Here is a 24938-nt window from a genome sequence, read left to right on the forward strand (position 1 = left end):
AAGATGGAATGTGGTTTCCCCATTTTCATGAGGAAACCAAAGACTTTTCCAAAGTCAAAAGTATTCTCTGTATGACAGAGAGAGTTTGCCAAATGAAGATCCTTAGCTATTCTGCATCTCCTTAACAGTAACCTATGGCCTCCATTTCTTCCTGAAAATGATTCTGAGATGCATTCATTTAAGATAGAAGTATCTGGGACATATCCTAGCTTGAACTGTAAGCCAGCTTGTGCCCATCTGTGGGCTGGGAGGCATATTGTTTTTCAGTCTAATTGCCACCCGGGCACCACCTATGAGTATTAGAGTGAAGAGACAGTCCCCTGCCTGGCTGGCTCTTTTCAGCTAATGTTTGTCATTTTTATAGCTGAGACATACACATGGGAGCACTGTGACTGCTGCATGGGCCAAGCTGGTTGCTCTGCTAGCCATGTAAGGTGACAGCTCTGAGTCCAGTCCACAAGCTCAGTAGACCATGGAGAAAGAAATGAGCAGGCACAATGAGCTCTTCTCTAGGACCTAAGCACTGTTCAAGCACACCCAGATGAGTGTCTGCTAAGATACATAATCCCATTTTCTTTCCCAAACAGGACTGTGGTGAGAATGAAATAATGAAACGACATGTCAAAGCACAGAGAAACTTATTCATCGGTAACGGCAAGTGTGGCCCCTGTTATAAGTGTTTGTCTTTATTTTTACTGATCTACTTTTCTCTTTTTCATTAAAAAATGTGGACGCATTGCCATATATATTGGCATAATGTAATATAGTGAATCTGAGAAGCGTTTGCTAATCCTATTTCAGCCAAATGATTTCCCCAGATGGGTGTTGAAGCGAAAGGCAGATATTGACGTGCCAAATGAAAAAAAAAAAAAAAAAGAAAAGAAATAGATTTGAAAGGTGGGAATGCTGAATGGAAAATGTTCCCCTCCTTAATTTCCAACCCGGGTTCTGCTCAGATGTGTTAGATTGCTCTCAGATTCCACAGTGGAGAACAGGATTTCAAGTGGAAAATTTTATTTTAAATGCCAAGAGCATTTAGAATAACATTTGTTTCTAGAATAACATTTTTTTTTCTTGATTTCTCTGACATTTTCCTGTTTCTGCTCAACTATTTTCCAACCAGTGTATTAGTATTTATCTGTTGTACTGGACACATTTTGGTTTGTGGTTTACACTTTTGTGTGTGGGCATGTGAACTAAGGTTAAATTTTGTATTTTGTCAAATTGTATCAATATATTTATAAGAAGAATGTAAAGAGTGGTAGTAGGAAGTAGGAAGTCGGGCATGTGGATCACCCTAACCCCTGAATTCGTCTCCTCTTTGGGTAAAGTGGTCCTTGAGAATTTACTTTCAACCTGGTTTGATTCTCAGTTGTTTTTGTTTCCTGGTTTCTGCTTTTATCCTTACTGTATCACAGTTGTGTTAAACCCTTAATTTCACCTTGTTGCTAAAGTTATAAATACTTTGTGTAGTTAGTTTGCTAATACGCTGTGGGGGATGATTAATACAGTTGATTATTATATAGACACTTGATTTTAGACTATCTGACCTCAAAGAAAAGGGCTTTGCTTTGCAAGTATTAGTGAAATAGGAACTATTCAGTCTTAAAGTTAGCATCAGTGTCCAACTAACAAAACTGAAACACTGAGAAAAGCCATCCATGCCATGCTAATCCGTGGATTCATAGGTAAAGGACTTCTTCCCATATCCTCTGATATGGAGCCGTTTGGAAATTTCTCATTGGAAATTACCAGGATGCAATCTGTCAATGTAGATCATCGTGTCGTTATCCCAGTGTTCATAGAATGGAAATGACTGCAGATCAAATGAATATCCTCGAGCTATGTAATTTATTCAATCAACTTGATACATGAGCCAGAACATGGGGAAAGAGAGAAAGTAGAAATTAAAGCACTATTAAAGTATAGGAGAACCACACTCAGAACACTGTTTCACAGTAACCATATCTTCCTTCTGCTGCATTGGGTCTTGCACAACAACCATATCATGAGGTCTGGAATGAAGGCATCAGTAGTACCACATTAGCAATGAATGGGAGAGTCATAGAGCCAACGCATGTTTTAAGATGCAAATTATAGACATGCCCCTTAGTAAATAGCTTTGTGTTTTATTTATCTTTCTTGGAGTGAGCTCATGTGGGACCACAACAATGTCACCAGTGGGTGGCTGATACAAGATTTCACGAATAGTGAGTGCATCATTTGCCTTAGTTTAATGCATCATTTAATGCATCATGCATATTCAGAGCCTCACATATCTCACAAAAATTTGGTGTCTATCACCTCTATACACCCTTTATAGGTTTAGTATATATGTGTTCTTTCACTTTGTCTACATATAACATATCTTTCCGGCTACTAGCTTATCTGTACTTAATCACATTTCTAGAGTTCTGGATATTCTTCATAAGTTGCTAACCCACACATCTGTCAAATTGATTTTCTTGGCTTCCATAGTAGGATAAAATAGTCTCAAATAATACAGAAAATATAAATTACAGCAATATGCACAATTGTTTGAAAGGTGTAATAGGGAAAAGTAGAAATAGTAGACAGTCAACAAACATGTACTTTATCTCTGGAAGATATTTCTTTGTGTCAAATATTTCCTAATAGTCACAACAATAGGGCCCCAGAAATATTTTTAAATTTCTCCTTTGATTAATACTTCCAGAATTTTCCCAGTGGTTTAAGTCCCAAGTCCAGGCACAATATTGATTTCTCTCTTGTCTTCATTTCTTCATATTCCATCTATGAATAGATTCTTTTGATTCTGCCTTCTTGATACACTTTTTATTCCTTTACTTCTTTCCATCACATTGACAATTGCCCTCTAGTTAAGGTCATTTTCTCTTGCCTGGATTTCTTGCCTTGACAACCTCCCAACCACCTTTACTCTTCACTCCTGCCTTTTAGCAGCTCATTTTTCACATAGCAATATGTAAATTGGTGTGGTAACTTTCTATTGTTTCTAGATCAATGTGGAAATGTGGTCAGTGAGGCAGAAACATCCTAAAGGTCTATAACAAGATAAGCAGGGAAATAAAATGTGGTTTATCTATACAATGGAATATTATTTGACTATTAGAAACACATGTAGGATTCCAATTATGGAAAATGTTTAGAATAGGCAAATCTATAAAAACAAGAAGTATTTTAGTGACTGAGGTTGGAGTGAGAGGAGGAAATAATGACTAAAGAAAATAAGGTTTCTCTTTGTGGTGAGGAAAACATTCTAAAATTAACTGTGATGATGAGTTGCACATATCTATTAATATAATACACATGAATTCTAAGCTTTAAATTGGTGGATTGTATGATATGTGAATTATATCTCAATAAAGTGTAGTCAGTAAGTAGGTGACATTTGAATCATCTGGGAGCTTAGAAATACATCAATTCTTAAACCTGACACATTAAGGAATCTCAGTTGTCTGTTTTTACAATCTCACTGATACTATGTGCTGTAACATTTAATAAACACTGCACTAAGTGAAAGTCAAAAATTCATGCCAGGGTTATAACACTTTCTAAGACCTTAGTATGTATCACTTCAGCATCAACTCCTAGTGCAGTTACACTTTCCTCTGTGTCATCCATGTGACAAATAAGTTCACCACTTAAGGTCTTTGAACTATCAATTTCCAAATTGGAATACCTTCTCTGAGATCTTTGTTTGACTCCCTTTTGCTATTCAGTTTTCAGTTTAGATGTTATTTCCTCAAAGAAGTCTTTCCAAATTATGTAAGTTATTCACCCATTCATTATTCTGGTAGTACTGTTATACTTTATTACCTTTAAAGCTATTTGATATTTTCTTTATTTTATTTGAGTAAAATTTTTATTTTTTACATCATTTTGTGCATTTTTTAATGTTGGTTGTAATCCCCATGGAATTCCCACCACCAATTCACTTGTATGCCATCACCATAGTCCCGTACACTCTTCCCACACTGCCCAGCTTTGATCCTATTCCCCTCTCCACTCCTGTAAAATGTCTCTGGCTTATAGTTGTTCATTGTTTTTCATTTTTTCTTTATTCCAAGAGTTTCCCCACACCCCAGTCCTTTATACTCCTGCTATGAGTGAAACCATCCAGTATTTTTCTTTTTCTTTCTGGCTTATTTAATCATAATCACTTCCAGCTACATTCATGTTGCTGCAAAAGGCATGAGTTTATCTTTTTTGATGGCTGAGTAATATTTCATTGTGTATATGTACCACATCTGTTTGATCCAGTCATCTATTTTTGGGCACTTAGTTGATTTCATTCTTCCCTAGTGTAAATAGGGCAGCAATAAACATGGGGGTGCAGATGTCCTTTTGAATTGATGTTCTGTGTCCTTTGGGTAGATATCTAAGAGTGGAATTTCTGGGTTATATGAAATATCCATTTTTTAGCAGTTTGAGAAACCTTCAAACAGCTTTCCATAGTGGTTATAGAAGTTTGCATTCCAACCAGTAGTGTAGGAGAGTTCCTTTCTCTTCACATCCTTACCAACATTTGTTGTTGCTAGTTGTTTAAATATGTGCCATTTTCACTGGTGTGATGGTAGCCCATTGTGGTTTTAATTTGCACCTTCCTTATTGCAAGTGATGTGGAACATTTTTTCATATGCCTGTTGGCCATCTGCATTTCCCCTTTGGAGAAGTGTCTCTTTAGCTCTTCTGCCCATTTTTCAATGGGATTGTTCACTTTATTTTTGTTGAATTTAATCAGTTCTTTGTATATCTTTGTTATCCTTGTCACTAATATTGTGTGCAAAATTTTCTCCCAATCAGTGGGGTGTGTCTTTGCTTTGTGTAATGTCTTTTTTGCTGTACAGAAGCTCTTTAACTTGATGTAGTCCCAGCTATTTATCTTTCCCTTTGCTATCCTTGTTTTGGGTGCTGCATCTTTAAAGATGTTACTGAGGTGTATGTCATGTAGTGTTTTGCCCACCTTTTCTTCTAGATATTATATGGTTTCCAGTTTATGTCTAGTTCTTTAACCCACTTTGAATTGTTTGTTGTGCATGGTGTGAAGTAGCAATCTAGTTTCTTTCTTTTCTTTCTTTCTTTCTTTTTTTTTGCATGTAGCATCCTAGTTTTCCCAACACCATTTGTTGAACAAACTTTCCTTGTTTCATTGTATATTATTTTCTCCGTTGTCAAAGATTAACTGTCCATAAACCTGTGGGTTTATATCTTTATCACAAAACCATGCAGTTTTGTTTATTATGACTTTGTGGTATAGCTTGAAGTCTGGGTGTGTGATGCCTTTATTCTCTTTCATTTTAGTTGGGAGAGTTTTGGCTATTTGAGGTTCTTTGTGGTTCCATATAAATCTCATCAATATTTGTTCTATTTCTTTGAAAAATCTCATGGAGATTTTTATTAGAATAGCATTATATCTGTATATCACTTTTGGTAGAAGTTGTGAAGATCCTGTGTTCTTTTCTGGAATATAAATAGATCCATCATATGGTAAAGTCTCAACAGCTGTTTGTTTAATTAGTAAATTAACATACTGAGCCAGGTGCCATATGCATATCCTACCACTCATTGCACCTGTGTCTTGTTTCTGGGTCCTCTCTATTTTGCTGATTTAAATATTTAAAACTGTATCACCAAAATTAATCATGTTTCCAGGTTATACATAGGCCACCGTAATAATTGATGCTGTAACTAAAGCTAAGAATGATGTGGTGAGACAGTGAAATGGAGGGAGAAACAGATTTTCTTCTTCAGACTAAAAGTTCTTCCAGAATGGCTCCAGTGTTTGCTATAAATTAGATGTTCAAAATATGTTTATTTAACTTTTGAAGTAAATGCTTAAGAAATGTAAGGTAATTCATTCTTGCTTTGTTAGAAGCCAAAATGAATAGAGATATTCCCTGTATGGTTCCAAACACTCAGAGGGTCACCTACACACACTATTTCCTTGTCCTTTCTGTTAAATGAGATATTTGTGTATTAAAGCATAATCATAGTTGATAAATGATTAGTGGGAATGAATTAATGTGTACTCATTCCTCAAGTAATAAGAAATGAATGACTTAAACCTCTAATTTGTTCCTGCTCTTATAGAAATTTTGAAGTCAAAGAATGTGTCTTTCATTGCGAAAGTTAATTCTGGGACTGCTGGCTCTGTAGCTATGTATGTGGCCATTGTTCTTAACAGAGAAACAGGAAGAGATCACAGCTCTTTTCTCATAATGAACCTTATGTTTCTAAACACAGGTGCTTTTGGGTTGTAGACATCTGTGTCATTATTAGGGGGCAAAAGAGTACAAAGCCACTCAGAAATGTCCCTCTTAAAAGCGCAAGATGGTATTATTACAGACTCTCTTATCAACATCATCATTACATCTTTCATGATTTTCTTTTATGTATAGAGCTGTTGGTGATGAAGCCAATCTGATTCACCTCCACATTTTTAACATGCTGCCTTTCACTCTAGGAAAGGGGGCACAATTATGAGAATTCACCCCAATGCCATCCTATTGAAAAGAGTTGTCAGAGGGCCCTGCTTCCATCCTACACTATTTTAGCTTTCTTTTTGCTCCTACTTCGTATGTAATCTCTGTTCTTTGATGTATAAGAATGCAAGAGTCCCAGGAAATGCATAGTCTCTGCTCAGATAGATGTTTATCAAAAATATGCAAGGCAAAGAAAGGAGAGCTATCAGATGACTCATGGGCATTCTCTGCCAGCCTTACTATATCAAGCATGAATGTGTTTTCTACCCTGTTCTAGGATTGCTGGAATTCAGACATCTATAGGTATTTAGGATAATCCAAAGTAGCTATTTCGGGGAATACTTGTAACTAAGCAAATGGCACACAAAATAATATTTTCCATGTTAATGGTTATTTTAAAACACTATGATACAAGTATTCCAATTCCAACGAACAGTTAATTTTGAAATGGGTTCTTATGTGTATAGCCTCATTTGATTAAAACAATCTCCAAGGTTTTATAAACTCTGTGACTATAATGCCTTTTTAGTTATGAATGTTCCACTCCATGTTTTGCTAATAACCTCAAACTTTTAGCTGAGGATGTTACTAATATTCAGATAGGCTAAGAAAACAGATACAGAGAAGTTATATACTTTCACAAGGACAAATAGGCAATTGTTAGTCAGGTTTAAGATTCAATCTCTTAACTTGGAATTCATTGTTTTTATTAAATATGTATCAGTGGAAATGCAATCAGGAAGGCAGAATCACTATGAGTGATATGGGAATAAGGGATTAATTATAGGATCATGATGGTGGGAGTGAAGATTTCCAAAGAGGATATTGCTTTGTGTTAAGGGTGGAGCTGAAGAAGCAGGATTTGAAATTGGATGGGAAATTTGGATGTCAAGTGTAAAAGAACAAAGACAAAGTAAAATCCATAAGGATAAACTCCCATCTTCCTCTTTCTCCCTTCTTTCAACCTTGACATTGTGTGAAATCCACAAAAAGGAGGGGGAGGAAGTATTTTATAGGCTGGCCGGTAGCCAGATCCTGTCTGTCCTAAACAAAATACATCTGCTGAGCAGAGACCAAGACCCAAGCTGAAACTCCACATGCTAATCCAGTGGCTTCTCCAGAGTTACCCCTCCTTACCAGCACTTCAACTGCCAAAGCACCAGCTGATTGAACTGTCAGAGCCTGGCATTTTAATTGCCAAAAATCCAGTTCTACCCCTTATACTCACTCAATGTGTAGAGTCTGGTGAAGTCCACCTTCTACTGTTGAGTTGGCCACTGTCTCAGAGGTCACTCCTCATTCTTCGTCTTATGATCAATTTCCCCTCTTTCACTTTTTTCACCATTTCTGTGGTATACAAAGACAGTTTTCATGGGGACTGAAATATATTCCAAAAGAAATATCAATCAGTTGTGAGGTATGCAGTGTCTCAAGAGCCCTACTGCGGTTCCAAAAAATTTCCTCTGATTAATTAAACAAAAGACTACCATTACTTAGATTTCTCAGAAGCTTTGTCATAAGTGCTAAGGATAACACCCTTTAACTACCCAACAGTGACAGTTTAGGATATGAAACTCCACCTTGAATCCACCAGCACGATGCTAACAAAACCAATCCCTTCCCACTTTCTTAAGTCTCCCTCCAAAAGTAACCATTTCCCTCCCCCCCAGCAAAACTTTAACTTTTTTTTCCCATTCCACAATTGTATCCTTAGCCTTCAAAAGTCATTAATTTCCCATCTGATTACAGACTTAAGCATTCTACCTCAGGCAGCTACTTCTATGTGCTATGTATCCAAAACTAATGACACAGGTAAAAGGAAAAATATATACATATTTATAATGGATAGTATAACTTTGAAGATTTGCAAACAAAACAGTTAAATTCCAAATAACTTTTCATTAGCCATAGATTATCCCACATCATGTTTCTTGGACCTTCTTGTTAGATCTATGAGTTTAAAAAGTTGATTGGTGCCATACCATCTTTTTATTTTTGTTCTCCAGAAGCCAGATAAACATACAGATATATAGCAGGTGGATACAGACAGCTTCTTTAGTTTTATCACTTATCTCAATAGAATATTTTATGTCACTGGAGCTTTACTCCTATTTGAAAAAAATATTCACATAAATAAAAATAGACATGTCAAAAATTAAAACCATGTATTTAATGAACAGAGTCAAAATCAAAATCCCAATGTAAGAAGTGGCATCAGCTGATGCCACGTGGTTTCAGACACCATCTTTCCTACCTTAGACTTTGGGAGGAGAACAAAATATAGGCTAATTACTGAGGAAGGCTTATAGTCTTAGTCATCATCTCAAGGCTTCCATTGTTCACAAGGAAATTAGGCCTGGGATATTCTTCAACATATGCTGCAAAAAATATATAATTTTGTTTTCTTTTCAAGAAAAATCCCATGTCCTTATTATATTCACAAGACCAGTGGGTTTTGGTGTCTAAGTCATTTATTCACACTTGATTGATACCTATAAGATTTAAAGAAGTATGAGTGGTTAGCAAAACTGCAGGGAAAGAACAGTTTTCTGGGAATTGGGCCTGGGCATCTCCACTCTGCCAGTTCTTGAGTAAGACGTGATCCATCACCAGATCTGAAAGGATATAATAGTTCATCTTGAGGCATATTCCTAGACATTGCAAAATTATGGGTTACAGCTAAAACTTCCTGGATATGTTTTACATACTGTTTGATCTGACATTCCTGTTCCATGTCTGGTACAGTGTTTAAAATTGAAGCTTAGAATACTCTTACAAAGTCCATTTCAGAGGGACTTAGTCATATTCATTTCTAGGATCCAGGCTTATCCAAAGGAAATGGATTTCACCAAGGTCTTTTGCAGTGTGTTATTCATTTTCTCAGTCTGATGTGCCAACTGTGATGTTGATGTAGCTTCCAAGTTTTCTATAAGTTATCAGAAATCTTAATTTCTGAGTGACTTCTGAAATAAATGCAGATTGTTATCACTCTGAAGAGAAGTGGGAAATTCAAACTGAGGGATTATTTTCTTTAGCAGTTGCTTACTAACTGCTGAAGATTTTTCTGCCCAGTGGGGAAAGCTTCCATACAGTTCCAGAAGGTATCCACAAAGAATAAATGATAGTTATAATTGCCAGTGGTTCTGCACATTTTGCTAAATCCATTTTCCGGTTTTCAAAGGGGTATTTGTCTCAATATTGAACATCAGTATCTTTAAGTTCTTAGTAAATTTGGGGGTTATTTTTGTTGTAAAAATGGCAACCATGGGTGATCAATTGAGCTCTAGGAAAATAATAATGTATGGGCACTCCTACACTAGCCAGGCATCTAGCCTATGTGGGATCCTTCGTGTAGCTATATCAACACTGGAAAGACCAAGGCTTTTGATGGTGTTGGCTTAGAAGTATCATGCCATATGAGTTCAACTTTTCGGTAGAGTTGGGGTTGATGTTAGGAAACCACCATTCACACGCTTTTTTCTCATCCAAGTCAGTAATTTGGAAACCAGTTGAGACAATCCATGACAGGAATGAGTTCCCCCAGGAGAGTAGGACAGGCAGCAACCTTAGCCACAACAGTCAGCTGTTCTGTTGTGTTTTGCAATTTTTGTTTTATCCTTTTTGACCAAAACAATTCATTAATGCTATGGCTTATGGACAAGCTACTGCTTTCAGCAAGGCCAAGTTCTCTAGTGAATGTTTAATGGTTTTGTTTCTGGTTGTAAGGAGGCCTGTTTTCATCCCTGTGGCACTCTGTTACTGTAAAACCGTGAAGATATACCTCAAGTCTATGTATATATTTACTTTCTTACCTTGAGTAAGACCAGGACTCAGGTCAGAGGTATCAGTTTTTGCTTTCTGGGGATTATGTCTCTGCTAGGAGTACCTTGGCTTCTGAAGTGTCACTACTTTATTGGCAGCCCTCTTCTATAAAGTTGTTCCATCTGTAAATAACTCTCTCTGGACCTGACAGGGGCTGTTTAGACAAATCTAGTCACTGTTATACACTGTACATTTTCTAAAAAGTCATGAGTTACAATTCCATTCTCAAATCTGAATTCATTGGAAGCAAGGTAGTTGGATTTAAAGAATTAGCAAATCGCAACTGTACAATGAAATAGTCTAATAGAGCTGCTCATTATTTCCCCATTTTCTTAGGAGTCATCTAAAATATACTCTTCTGCTCTAATAAATTCTAAACCTTGGGTGGCACGTACACAGTGATGGGCTGATAAGATGACTTTGCCTGCAGAAGGTCATACCAGTGGCAACTATAGCCTGATAAATGGAGGTCATCCCTTGGTGGTGGGGTGCAATTGTTTAGTCAGGTATGTGATGGGCTGAATTTCTGATCCTAATAATTGCACTAACACTTCCAGTCAAACTCCTTGTCTCTCAAGCATATAGAATCAGAAGAGAATCCTTGGGGCCTGGGCAGCTCTGAGGCTGGTACTAAGATCACATTTTCCTTTATTATCAAAGACTTATTGGCATTTAGGAATTCAAGATAAAGATTTCAAGTTCAGACCTTTAAGATCTTTTATTATTATTATTATTTTTTATTTTATAACAGTTTATTTTTACATCATTTTGTACATTTTTTTTTCATCTCAATTGTAATCCCCGTGGGTTTCCTATCACCAAGTCACCCATGTGCCACCACCATAATCCCGTGCACTTCCCTCCCCACCCCTCCGTTTTGATCCCATTCCCCACTCCACCCCCGCAAAATGTCTCTGGTATATGGTTGTTCATTATTTTTGTTATTTTCTAGCCTGGTCCATTATACTCCTGCTATAAGTGAAACCATCCAGTATTTTTCTTTCTCTTTCTGGCTTACCTCACTAAGCATGATCTTTTCCAGCTCCATCCAAGTTGCTGCAAAAGACATGTGTTTCTCTTTTTTGGTTGCTGAGTAATATTCCATTGTATATATGTACCACATCCTTTTAATCCAGTCATCTACTTTTGGGCATTTGGGCTGCTTCCATGTTTTTCCAATTGTAAATAAAGCAGAAATAAACATGGGGGTGCAAGTATCTTTTTGAATCAGTGTTTTTGTGTCTTTTGGGTAGATACCTAGGAGTGAGATTGCTGGGTCGTAGGGAAGCTCCATGTTTAGCAGTTTGAGGAACCTCCAAACAGTTTTCCATAGTGGTTGTACTAGTTTGCATTCCCACTAGCACTGCAGGAGAGTTCCTTTTTCTCCACATCCTCACCAACATTTGTTGTTGCTAGTTGTTTGAAGATGTTCCATTATCACTGGGGTGAGGTGGTATCTCATTGTGGTTTTAATTTGCATCTCCCTTATTACGAGTGATGTTGAACATTTTTTCATATGCTTGTTGGCCATCTGCATTTCCTCTTTGGAGAAGTGTCTTTTTAGCTCTTCTGCCCATTTTTTGATGGGGTCGTTTACTTTATTTTTGTTGAGTTTCATCAGTTCTCCCTGTATTTTTGTGATCAGTCCTTTATCACTACGTTTGTGTGAGAAAATGTTTTCCCAATTAGTGGGCTGAGACCTTTAAGATCTTATAAGGGCTTTGATATTAGTCCAAAGTTGGAAACTCAGCTCTTCTCCAAAATCTACATAATTGCCTTCGATTACAGGGGACTTTAAGACCTGAATTTACCTGTTTTCCTCTCAGTCTGAAGTTTTGTTTCATTTCTTAATAACATATCCCACATATTCCAACTTTTGTTTGCATAGCCTTCTGAGGTGTCATCTTCTAGCCGTATATTCTCCTAGCAGGCTTAAAACCAATATGGCATGCCCCAGACAAGAGTCATTGTCTGGGCCAGCAACTAGTAAATTAGTCACATACTGTAGAATGGTGCCTTGTGTTGTTGGACCTTCCAAGCTCTCTGGCCAATATTTTCACAAACATAGTCTGGGAATAATTAAACCTTGTAGAAACACAGACTGAAAGTACTGCAGAGTGTTCTTGGACCCCGAGTGCTGTCACTCAAAACCAAAAAGCAGCCAATCCCAAACATTTTCTGTGATATAGAAAAGGTATCCTTCACGTTTAGCACTGAGAACCAACCCAAATCCCCAAGTATGGCAGTTAGTAGGGCAAAAGGTTTTTATACAGTTGGATGTGTGTCCTCATTAATCACTCTCAAAATCCTAAACAAAACAGTATTCATTTTGTAGGATTTATTTGCCAGTAAAAATCATAGTGTTTTCGGAGGAGTGGCAGGGATGAACAAGATCAGATTTGAGAAATTTTTGTAATACTGACTGAATCCCACAATAGTATTTTATTTTATTATTTTATTTTATCATACAAGAGCTGGAGTGTAGGCCAGAGGCACATAGGGGAGAGGTGAGATGATTCACCAGAGACAGAGTGGGGAACAGAGCAGACAGATTGACACAGAGGGCAAGACAGGAGAGGTCTGCCAACCCTGTTGGTCAGGGATTAAATTTGTGTAGCAGTAACTGCTGACGAAATGCATCATGGTGCTGAGACTTAACCCTTTTCTCTACCAAGGAGGCCTAGCCCCCAAAATCTTTTCTTTTAGGGCATTTTTTTCTTCTTCACGGTGCCCTGTTCTTACAGTATCTGCATTTTTAGCATGCCCCAGAGTTCCCCAGAGTCCTAACTGCTTTACTTATCTTTTCATATTTTTCTAAGTTTACTTATGAGGTGATGGTCAAATTGGGGAAATGGAGATTCCCTATATATACAAAGCTATGTTGGGGGGGCTCTCCCTGGTGGCACAGTGGGCTAAAGCTCAGCACTATGATGTTCTCAGAAGCTACTGCAGCATGCGTTCCATCCCCATCTAGAGAGCTGACCTACATGGTGAGGTAGAAGTCTCCTGACCTGCCCACTGTTCCCCTCAACAGTGTGTTTCAAAACACCTTCCTGTTCTGTTCCCCACAATGTCTCTAGTAAATCCTCTTACCTACCACACCTCCTGCCTGTACACCAATTCTGTAAGCATAAATAAATAAATCTTTTAAAAAAAAAAGCTATGTTGGAAGTTTATATCTCCTGATAGATTTGCAAATGTTGTAAGAAGGCTTTCTTTTGAGGCTTTCCTATAATCTCTGTGACTGGTGCAGTCTTCTTGTTGACATGAGTTAATTTGGTATTTACTACCAATTATGGCACTCCAGTATCTACAAAAAATAAATAGTTTCCCACAGATACAGTTTCCTAGGGCTGTAAGGGGATTATAACACATTTTTCAGATCTACTGGAACCCTCTGCTTCTCCCCTTTTTATTTGAACTTTCATCCTGGACTGTGATTTGTGTCCTTTGTTGTACCCTAAACAGTGAGACATACCACCTAGAAAAAGACCAGGCCACCACTGCAACAGCAAAGGAAACTTTAGTACAAACTACAGCCTGGACCTGACCACAATCAGCAACATCGGGTTACCAGGAAGGGCCCCAACAAACTGGGAGCACAGCTTATATAGCCTTTTTGGCGCACAGGTGGGGCAGTTTCTGATTGGCTGACCTTGGCAGTTCATGATTTGTTGACCTTTACATGTTTTCCATGTATGGTATGGCTGGCCATTGTGATTGGTTCCCTGAAACGGCCAGATCACGTCCCTCCCACACGTCAATCAAGAGGCATGCCTGCCCTACTCCCTAAAATGGCGGCTCTCTTTTCTCCTTTTTGCTTTTTTTATTCCTTTGACTTTGCCTGTACTCCCTGTGTAAGCCTTGTCTGAATCCACATTCTGTGCTCATTGGCCTAATTTCCTTTCACCCCACTTTCTAATTCCTTTCCTTACTTCCAACCTAGAACTCCTGTTCGTCCAATATCCTTCTTCCTTGCAATAAGCGTACTGATTCTTCCTGAAGGATTTACCTGTCCGACTTCTTTTCTTCATTGCTTCTCTGTTAATTTTACATAGTCTCCTGTCTTTTCTCTTTATGAAATCCGTTTTAGGCCTCCTTTCCTCTCTGCATTGCAAATTATAAAGACTTTATACACCAATTGGTAAGGATTCATGTTTACAGCATCATTTAACTCTATTTTCTTCCTTAAATACAGAGTATTTTGCCCAGTGAATGACATGTTAGTTACCTATGTTTTTTCTTGAGTATCTGGATTCACATCTGTGTAAATGCCATCACTTTGGATAAGCTTTTCAAAAATTTTTAGCAGATCCTCAGTGACATTTTGCTAAAACTATGACATCTTACCACAACTCTTTTGCTTAATTTTTCCCTAACTCAACCTTACTAATAATAGTATCTTAGTGTGTTCTTACCTTCAAATTTTCATATTTTGGTGTCTCTGTAAGATCTACTATTGGGATAACTTTATCTGGTTCCAAGGTGCTTGAACTCTCCTAGAAGAGATGAATGTTTTCCTTAGCCGTCCTGAAAACTATTCTTTGTTCATTTGACATTAATAGCATGTGTAACATGTACATTATACTTCCCCTTTAGGCCAAAGGGAAATAAAACAGAGACAAACAAATTAGTTATCCTTTAGAATACCACAAGTCTGGAGAAACAGAATTTCTCCAGTTCAGAATGTTCCCAGTGTAGCCTTCTGGGTGTGTGTGTGTGTGTGTGTGTTGGGGGAGGGGTGATCAGTAGTAGTTGAAGGTTGCCCCAGTCCATTCATTCTATATACCCTTGGGAATTGGCAAAGAAGAAATTTTACTATTCCAGGGCAGCACCTCTAGCCAAATTGGGTACTTTATCTGGTATTAGCGAAAAAAAGCCATTTTAATCTTAACCTGGAGAAACAGGAAAGCCTGCTGATTCTCTGATTCCCCCTCCAGGATGGGTATTGGCGTTTTTAATGGGATCCCCTGCTTATGGGTTCAGAGTTTCTAGTAAGCAGTGATCCTGCTCTTCTTGCTAATTGCTTGTATTCTTATCAGGAGAAGGCTTCCATTTTCTTTGCTGTCAAAATGGGCCTTTGGCTTTTTAAAATCTAATTTATTATAAAGCACAAAAGTACAAAAAGCAAGGCCCTCCCTGGTGGGGCAGTGGGTTAAAGCACAACACTACAAGTGAACTGTAGCTGCCTCAGTGTAGGTTTGATCCCCGGCCTGGGAGGTTATCTTTATGGTGTGGCAGATCTCTCCTTCATGCCAGCTGCTCCCCTCAGCAGTGTACTTCCTCAGTCTGCCTGCTCTGCTCCACACTCTGTCTCTGGTGAATCTTCTCACCACCCCTGTGCCTTTAGCCTGAAACCCAGTTCTGTATGAATACAAAAATAAATCTTAAAAATAAAAAGAGCACTTAAAAAAAGTACCAAAAAAAAAAAAAAAAACCCACAACTCCATTTCATAATTTAACTTGCTCCAGTCTATCAGAAGTCATACAAGTTGGATTTGGTCATCAATAGCATCTTGAACTCAAAACAGAGTTGTAGAAAGTACTTAAGCAATCCCTCCCCCAACAAGCATAAGTTCTAATCTGGAGGTTGAAAATGAGTCCCAGATTTATGCCAACAGACTCTCTTATAAAGCAAAAATCAGTTCCATACACCAGACCTTGTTAAATTCCCCAAATCTACACTAAAAATATAAGTAGAGGAAGGAGAAGGAAAGGAGAAAGGAAGAAGAGGAGGAGAAACAGTACTGTCTAAAATTATAGGTTGAATTAATATCTAAATCACAACACATATAAGAACTTTGCTGGAAACCAAACACCTCTAAATTAAAAACAATAAATCCTACATGTCCAACAGCTATAGTGTGTTCATGGTAGCCAGAAAGATGTGTAGACTAGTTGACCATGATATCTAACCCCACAAGGGGCACCAAAGTGAAACAGAACAAACCTGGAAGAAGAGTCTTCATCCATGTACTTAGGCATGCAGGACATGACCCAAGAGCAGACACATGGTGACAAACATCAACAGTAGTATATACACAGGCGTTGAGAAAAGGGAAGAGCAGAGAGAGAGAAAAAAAAAATTGTATAGGCTGTCATGTGGCCAATGCTCTGTCCTGAGTCGGGTAGCATTCACTGAGTAGAGACTTAGGTCCAAGCTTGAGCCGTGCATGCTAGCCTGGTGGCTTCTCCAGAACCACCCTCCTCACCAGCACTTCATGTGCCAAAGTACCACGTGATTGAACTGTCAGCCACAGCAAATTAACTGCCCAAAGCCACCAGCTTTATGATTGCCAAAAATTCCCCCACCTTTACCACTTTTTATCATTGCCCCCCACTCATGGGATAGAGTCTAGAAAGCTCCACCTTCTACCATCCATTTGGGTTGTACATCACCCACTGACACGGCTTTGTTCATCACCATTCCTTTCACCTTCTCTCTCTTTTATCTATCTAATAAGATAGTGTCATAGAGAGTTAAGTAGGACAGTTTTGTTGAGCACATCCTTAGATATCTAAAAAATGAGAACTGAGAGACTGAGAACTTTGTATAACTTCTTTAATCATTTCAACTGCTGAACACCTGTCACAAAAGTCTAAAGAACTGGCAGTGAAATAAGTTGGTTCTTTATTTTGGCTTCTTGAAATTACCAGGATAGTTATTAAGTAGGAAATGCAGAAAGAAAAAAAAGAAAAGAAAAGAAACAAACACAAAAAAGAAAATAAGCAACTAACCACCCAAGAGTATAGGGGATTTGTTCAGCTTCAGCTTCTTTAAACACATCTTAGATTCTTTAGCCTCCCAGTTTGTTTTTCTTCCCAGAGCCAAGCCCAATAATCTTCCTTTGCTTTGCTTATTCTAGGGGGGGAAAAAGAAAGTGATGACTGTAGACAAGAGATCAACAAATAAGTACAGCTTTGTAAAGACTTTGAGATAATACATTGAGATTATAAATCAACTTTCCAATCTTTGCCACCAACTTAGAGGGTTAAGGTAAGTAAAGTGGTTTCCAAATACTTGATAAAATAGAACAGATGTTCGAGGGATAGAAAAATTCTAGGCTTGATCTAGAACACTGTTTAATCCATCTATCTGTTTCCTATTTAGCATTACTTCACTTATTGGTTTGTTTAATTTTCTGCAAATAATTATGATTCTATCTACTTTCCAAAGTTGAAAGTTTGAATCAGTTAATATATGTGTCCACCTACTTTCCATGCCTAATATCTTTTCACTTGTGTTGGCTCCATTTTCCCCATAATTCCCCAAAGAAATCATTATATATCTGATATTTACAAATAGAACTACAATGATTGAGGTCATATTATTTTCAAATGCAGAGAGGATTGGGTAAACATGTGGGAATTTTAAAAGATCTTAGTTCTTAGACTGACAGCCACTGTTTATTTTGCTTAATTGAAATGATTGAAGCCACGATTTTTCCTCCACCAGGACAAATTGTGAATATTTTGAAATGGGCAAAAAAGATTACTGGTTCCCTTTTTAGCATATTTTTCTTGTTATTCATGTTTTTATAGTCTTGGAGTTATTTCATAACACTGTAAGCTGTAGATAATTGGTACTAATGTCAGTGATTCTTGTCCAAAGATAAATATACTCAAGATTCATTATTCATGATAGTTTTTGTTCTGCAAGGTCATTATAAACATAAATTAGTAAATGAGAGCTATTGGTTATTTAAGGTATCTTTCAGATTCTGTTAATTTATTAGCATTTAATTCATAATCAGCATCAATACATCTTATGTTGCAATGAAGCCTTTCTACATGTATTTTAACAAGTAGTAAATTTTCATATACAGAATTGAAAATAATGAGAACTGCTTGTAATGTATATAGAACTGGGGTGCAGGGGCGGTGAGAGGACTCACCAGAGACAGAGTGGGGAGCAGAACAGTTAGATTGAAAGCGAGCAGGTCAGGAGAAGTCTGCCACACCATGTGGATCACCTCCGGAGTTGAGGGTCAAACTTGCACCGAGGGTTCTCAGCCAGCTCCTAGTGCTGGATCCTAACCCACCGCGCCACCAGAGAGGCCCCTATCAGTTGATGATTTTTGCCTTTGTATTAGATAGTTTATATTTTTGTGTGTTGTCCTCATTAGGTTTTGGGTTTAGTGTAATGCTGATCTCATGGAAAGTATTCCTCTATTTCTTTTCTTTTCTTTTTTTTTTTTTTTTTTTTGAAGAATTTAGTGGATAGGTATTAATTCTTTGGAGAAGTCATGTATATACTCTTTCAACTTCTGTGCTTGTGACTGGTCTGTTTAAAGTCGTCTATTTTCTCACAGTTGAATATTAAAAAGTTGTATGATTCTAAAATATATATAATTTCTCCAGATTGCCCAGTTTGTTTTCATAAATGAAGTCACTGCATGTTCCTGTCATTTTTTGTATTCTACGGTACCTGTTGTAATTTTGCCTTTCATTTCTGAGTCTATATATTTCATTTTATTTTATTTTCTTAGTGAGTCTAGTTATTTGTTCACTTTGTTTACACTTTCAAAGAACCAATACTGGTTTCTCTGATTGCTTAAAATATCCTTTTGTTTTCTATTTCACTTACTTCTGCTCTAATTTTATTATTTTCTTTCTTCTATTGAATTTCCTAGTTCCTTCCATCACACAGTTAAATTATTTATCTGAAAATTTACTTCTTTTTTTTTAATGTGAGCCTCTAATGCTTTGTACTTTCCTTGCAATACAACTTTTATAGGATCCTCTGTGATCTGGTTGCATGTTTCTTCATTCTTGTTACTCTCACACAATACTTTCTTATTTCTTCCATGACTTTTTCATTTATCCAGGAGCTATTAAAAAATATTTTGTGGGCCCTCCCTGGTGGCACAGCAGGTTAAAGCACAGCAATACGAAGCTGGCGGCGGCCGCTTTGAAACCACCTTGTTGTGAACTTAATCCTTGGCCCAGAGGTGACCCACATGGCCCAGCAGACCTTTCCTGTCTCGCCTGCCTGCTGCTCCCCTCAGCAGTGTACTTTGTCATTCAGCCTGTTCTGCTCCCAGTGCTGTCTCTGAGGAATCCTCTCACCACCCCTGCATCTCTGGCGTGTACCCCAGTACTGTATGCATAAATAAATAAATCTTTAAAAAAAGATATATTTACACTTCATATGCTTTTGTAAATTTTCTTTCCTGCCACAAAATTTCTAGCTTTATACCATTATTATAGAAAAGATGTTTGATACAATTTCTATATTCATATAATTTATGAGTCTATTTTTGTCTTAGTATAATATGTATCCATGAGAAAGTTCATGTGCACATGAAAAAAAATGTATATTCATTTTTGGGGGGTTGTAAGGCTGTATTAATGTTCATTAAATCACCCATTTGAGTACTTCATATAAAGTCTTTATTTCCTTACTAATTTTCTTTCTGGGTGATCCATCCAATTTGTAAGTAGGATGTTGATAACCTCCCTACTATTGATGTGTTTTGGCCCATGTGTTGTTGCTTTAGGTTCTCAATAGTGATTTTGTATAATTAGGAGACACTGTGTTATGTGCCTAAATGTTAACTACAGCTATATATATATATTTTAAGATTTATTTATTTATGCATATAAGAATGGGGGTACAAGCTAGAAGTTTGAGGGGCGAGAGGACTCACCAGAGACAGGGGGGAGCAGAAAAGGCAGATTGACTGAAGTACACTGCTGAGGAGAGCAGCAGGCAGGTCAGGAGAGGTCTGTCGCACCATGTGGGTTACTTCAGGGGCAGGCAAGGATCGAACTCATGTGGAAGTGCCTTTAGCTTCCCAGTGCTGTGCTTTAACCTGCTGTGCCACCAGGGAGAGCCCAGCTATATATTTTTATAAATTATTCCCTTGATCATATGTAAAACCCATCTTTTCCCCTGCTTACCTTTTTGTCTGAAAATCAAATTTGTCATTTAAGAATAGCAGTTCATGTTTTTTCTCTCTGACATGAAGTTCTTTGCTCCAAACTTTCACTTTATGTTTGTCTTTAGATTTTTTAAATGGGTTTCTTGTTAACAAAGAGTGATGCTGGATTGTTGATACTTGGCCTGAATTGTCAACCTGTATACTTTAATTGGTGAGTTTAGACCATTTATTTAGGGTTATTATTGATAAATGAAATTTATTAATTGTAATATTGTCTTTTTTTAAATTATATCTTCAAATAGGGTTTCTAACCCCTTCTCTGTCTCTTCACCTTCCAGAATACCCATTATCCTTATATTTTCTCTCCTGCTTTAATCTGCTATTTATCATAGTTTCTTCAATTTTCCTCTATTTTTTTCTTTTTAGTGGTTTGTACTCCAGTGCCTTATGTTTCTAAAATTGTCACTTCCAGCACTTTGACTCTATTTAAAATACCTTAATATTCATCCTCATTTCATTTGGCTTCTTTGTTGTGCCCTTTTAATATCTTATGTCTTGTTAGTGACCCACATGGCACAGCAGACGTTTCTCTTTCGCCCTGCTCCCCTCAGCAGTATATTTCAGCGCACCTGCCTGTTTTGCTCCCCATTCTATTTCTGGTGAATCCTTTCACACATGCCCCGTCCCCCACCTCACGCCTCTAGTCTATACCCTAGTTCTTGTATGCATAAATAAATAAATTTTTCAAAAATTAAAAAAAAAAAAAGAAAAACCAACAAACAAAAAAACCTCCCAACTCCCTTGGTCCCACATGGATGAGCATCTACATGCTCCACTTCCAATGGGAAAGTTGTCTGGTGAGATTCACCCTGCTCAATAGAATGGGTGGCTGGCCCCAAGTAGCTACATCACTCTGTCCAAGACTTTCTTCACTCTTCACTATTCTTAGAGCAAATAACCAACCCCAGGCAAAATCTCCATGAAAGTCCTCCATCTTTCTTTCTCCTGCTCTTCCTTAGAGGTAATTTTATTCTAGAGTAGACCTACACATTACTAAACTACGACCACTTTATGATCAGTCCTTCTTATTAAAATGTAAACCACTCTCTAATTTAATATTCACAGTATGATTGCCACCTACTAGATCACTTGGGCTGGGTTTTGTGAGTTTGATCTTTGCAGAACTATTACCATATGAACCAGTGGGGGTATGTATTGGTGTAAAGATGTTTTGTCATGTAAATCCATGGATTGTCTTTAGCAAAATATAGATTGTTTTTGTTTTAACTCTTTAAGATTTCTTACTAAACAAGTGATTGTTGTTGATTATGGGAAAATATTGTGCTAAATGTAACCATGGATCCTAATAAGTACTTTAAAAGAAAATTTCAATTAAATTGAAACAGGAAATTATAAAACAGTATGATGATGCTGTAAAAGTTAATAATTTGGTATGAGAATTTGTTTTTCCCCACCCACTCCTAGCAAACTCTAAGTGATTTTGAAATTCCCTTTCCAATTTAAGAAACTTTATTTTAAAATTTATATTTTAATGTAAATAAAAACAAAATCCTTTTAGTATTTTTCTTTTTTATATACATCAGAGTCTTATAAACTTAGTTATAGAATTGAGCTGTCTTATAAGGAATAGACAATTTTTCACTATACAATCATATCTGTGGAATGGTTTAGTATTCTAAGTAAGGGTCTGCTATAGTTTTATCTTCTTTTGAATTGTGTTTAGGGGAGAGAATGATCTAAATCTCTATTCCACCATGATGTTATTAGAATTCCAAGGTAGTCATAAATGAAATCAGGAGAGGTTTTTTTTTTTTTTTAAGATTTATTTGTTTATGCATACAGTACTGGAGTACAGGCCAGAGATACAGGATGGTGAGAGGATTCACCAGAGACAGAATGGAGAGCGGAATAGGCAGGTTGATGTAGTACACTGCTGTGGGAGCAGTGGGCCACAGGAAAGGTCTGCTGCACCATGTGGATCATCTTCCCACAGGGCACAAGGCAGAGGATGAAACTAGTGCTTTAGCTTTAGCAGTTGCTGGCTTTGCAGTGCTGCATTTAACCCCTTGTACCACCAGGGAGGGTCCAAGAGAATTTATTAAAGGTTACAGTAAATATCTTGCCTGATAGTTGTGTCTTCAAAAGTGTAGTTGCTATCAACAAGAACCACCACAAGGAGCAATGAGGATTGATGTGGACCCCGAAACAATGCAAATCCCAAACAAGACAAGAATGTCAGGGATGCTGGGAATAGGTGGCCTGATAAAGGCAAAGTAAGTGGTGGCAAGTGCAAATAAGGATCGTTTAGTATCATGGCCCTCCCATCAATTCTTTAATGAAAAGAAATTGTCATTTTAATCTTCATGCCCTACCAAATTCTTTTCTAGTCTATAGGTTTATGCTAAAATCAAACTCTAGTAAAATGATGATCATTATCATTGCAAAGTCCATGAACCCATATTTTAGTGAAGCCAATGAGGAACTGTGTCAGATATCCTTGCACAAGGGAAGTTGGATGGCATGCCTGTTACCTAAGGGTTTGTGCCAACATTTCAGAATGCTGTATAGATTGATAGAGATATCTATAGATATAGCTGTATAGATATGTATCGCTCTCTCTCTCTCTCTCTCTCTCTATCTATCTATCTATCTATCTATATATCTATCTATCCATCTATCTATCTATCTATATATATATATAGTTTAGCCAGCGTCTTTCCAGAAAATGATACTGAGATAAGATTTAAGTTGTGAATAGGTTGGGAGATGAGAGAAGGATACAATAGTAGGGATGCATAAGGGATGGGAGTCCAGAGAATATTATTAAATCATCCACCAGAGGGGAACTGTTGAGCTTAATCCTACTGGAGAAGTTGACAGTTGCCTGAGGGACAAAGGAGTTGTGATATGGATATATCAACTCTGGGTAGTCACTAGTTGATGGCTATTCTCAGGTTTTTAATTCATTAGCACAATTCATACAAAATTCTCTATTCCATTTTTTTTTCATTTTAAATGAAATGAAAACTGAACACAGTAAAGAGAAAGAAGATAACAGAAGGGAGTGATTGAAGCTAAAGTAGCTAAGCTCACTGATGTCACCCCTCACTCATGGTAAAGCATGTGCACGTGTCTTTCTGTCACCTCCACTCTTCATGTTCAGGGCCATTTCATACAGCTATCCTCAGACATGGCATTTTTTTCATCATAGGAGAACAGCTTCCACAGTGGAAGAAATCTTGGGCATCTTAATATTCGGCATCAAAATCTAAATTATTGTGTTTCTTTAAAAAAACATTTATTGATTTATGCACACAGTACTGGGGTCCAGGCCAGAAGTGCAGGGGTGGTGAGAGACAGAGTGGGGAGCAGAACAGGCATTTCAACAACTACACTGCTGAGGGGAGCAATGGGTGAGACAGGAGAGGTCTGCTGGGCCATGTGGGTCACCTCTGGGGGCTGGGATCGAACTCATACTGAAGTGGTGGCAACTAGCTTGCAGTGCTGCATCCTAACCCACTGGGCCACCAGGAAGGGCCCAAATTACAGTGTTTCACAGTAAAGGAATGTATACCAGCAAAATGTGCAAATGAGTATGTGTCTTCTTATAAACACATCACCCCTTTCTTATTTCACAATTGAGATCTTGACTGTAGAAGTCAAGTACTTAAAGCCCAAATTCTGTACCAGAAAAATATTTTGTTCCCCAAGCAGCCAAATCACATGTCTAACCCCATGACTCATTCTCCCCAGACACACAGAAGTCCACTTGGCTCAGATCATCCCCTTCCCAGCTCCTGCCCTCAGGAGCTCCTGGCACTACTGCCTTTGGCTACTAACTAGGGAACATTTATTACCTAAGGAGTTCAGGACAGCCTCCCCAAACATGGTCCTTTCTTCCAAAGTCTGGGTGGGATACCTGAGATACATAAAAAACATAAGACCAATTTCTCATTTGAGAAAATAAAGTGAGTGAGTGATTGAAATTTGAGGCATTACCTTGTTTCTTGCAGGAACCAGGAAAAAATTTCTGTCTACATTGAGGTGTGTGATCTAGGACTCTGCCTTTCCATTAAGATTTAAGTAAAGAAAACTTTAGAGCCCACCTATGGCATCATATTTTTCTCTGTTTTGCAGTACCTATCTCTTTGAGAAGAAAATCTATACAACTATGAAAAGACAAGTATTCAAGTGGGCCCTTGTAACTGATGAAAAACTTAGATTGGACCAAGAGTAGAAGGATCATTTTTTGCTTATGTGAAACACTAAATCAGGACAGATTAATTTGAGATTGGCAAGATTGCTCCTCAAAATATCACTTTTTTTTCAGGCAGTGTCACGGACTTGCCTCTGATGACAGAATTCTTTCAAGTATACACATACACACAGTGTGTGTGTGTACATATAGAGAGAGAGCTTTTCTTAGCATAGAATTCCTCAGATATGGTTTCAAGCTAGAAGAGAAATTTTTGCTAGGGTGAAACTTGTGGATAATTATCAAACTGTTGGGAATTGAGCACTTTGAAAAATGAGAATACACAAAGGATTTTTTTTTTCTTGGCTGAGTTTTTCACCCTCATCTGTAACTCAAAAGAGATTGCCCTTTTCACAAGGTCTAACTTTTTATGCATTTAGTTTTTATCAGATTGCTGAAGACTATACATTTCCACATTTTGCCTATGGCCTATATTTTTCAAAAATACAGATAAAATACCATATACCTTTGAAA

Source organism: Condylura cristata, unplaced genomic scaffold, assembly GCF_000260355.1.
Source record: "Condylura cristata isolate star-nosed mole 26May11 unplaced genomic scaffold, ConCri1.0 scaffold00006, whole genome shotgun sequence".
In the NCBI taxonomy this organism is placed as follows: Eukaryota; Metazoa; Chordata; class Mammalia; order Eulipotyphla; family Talpidae; genus Condylura; species Condylura cristata.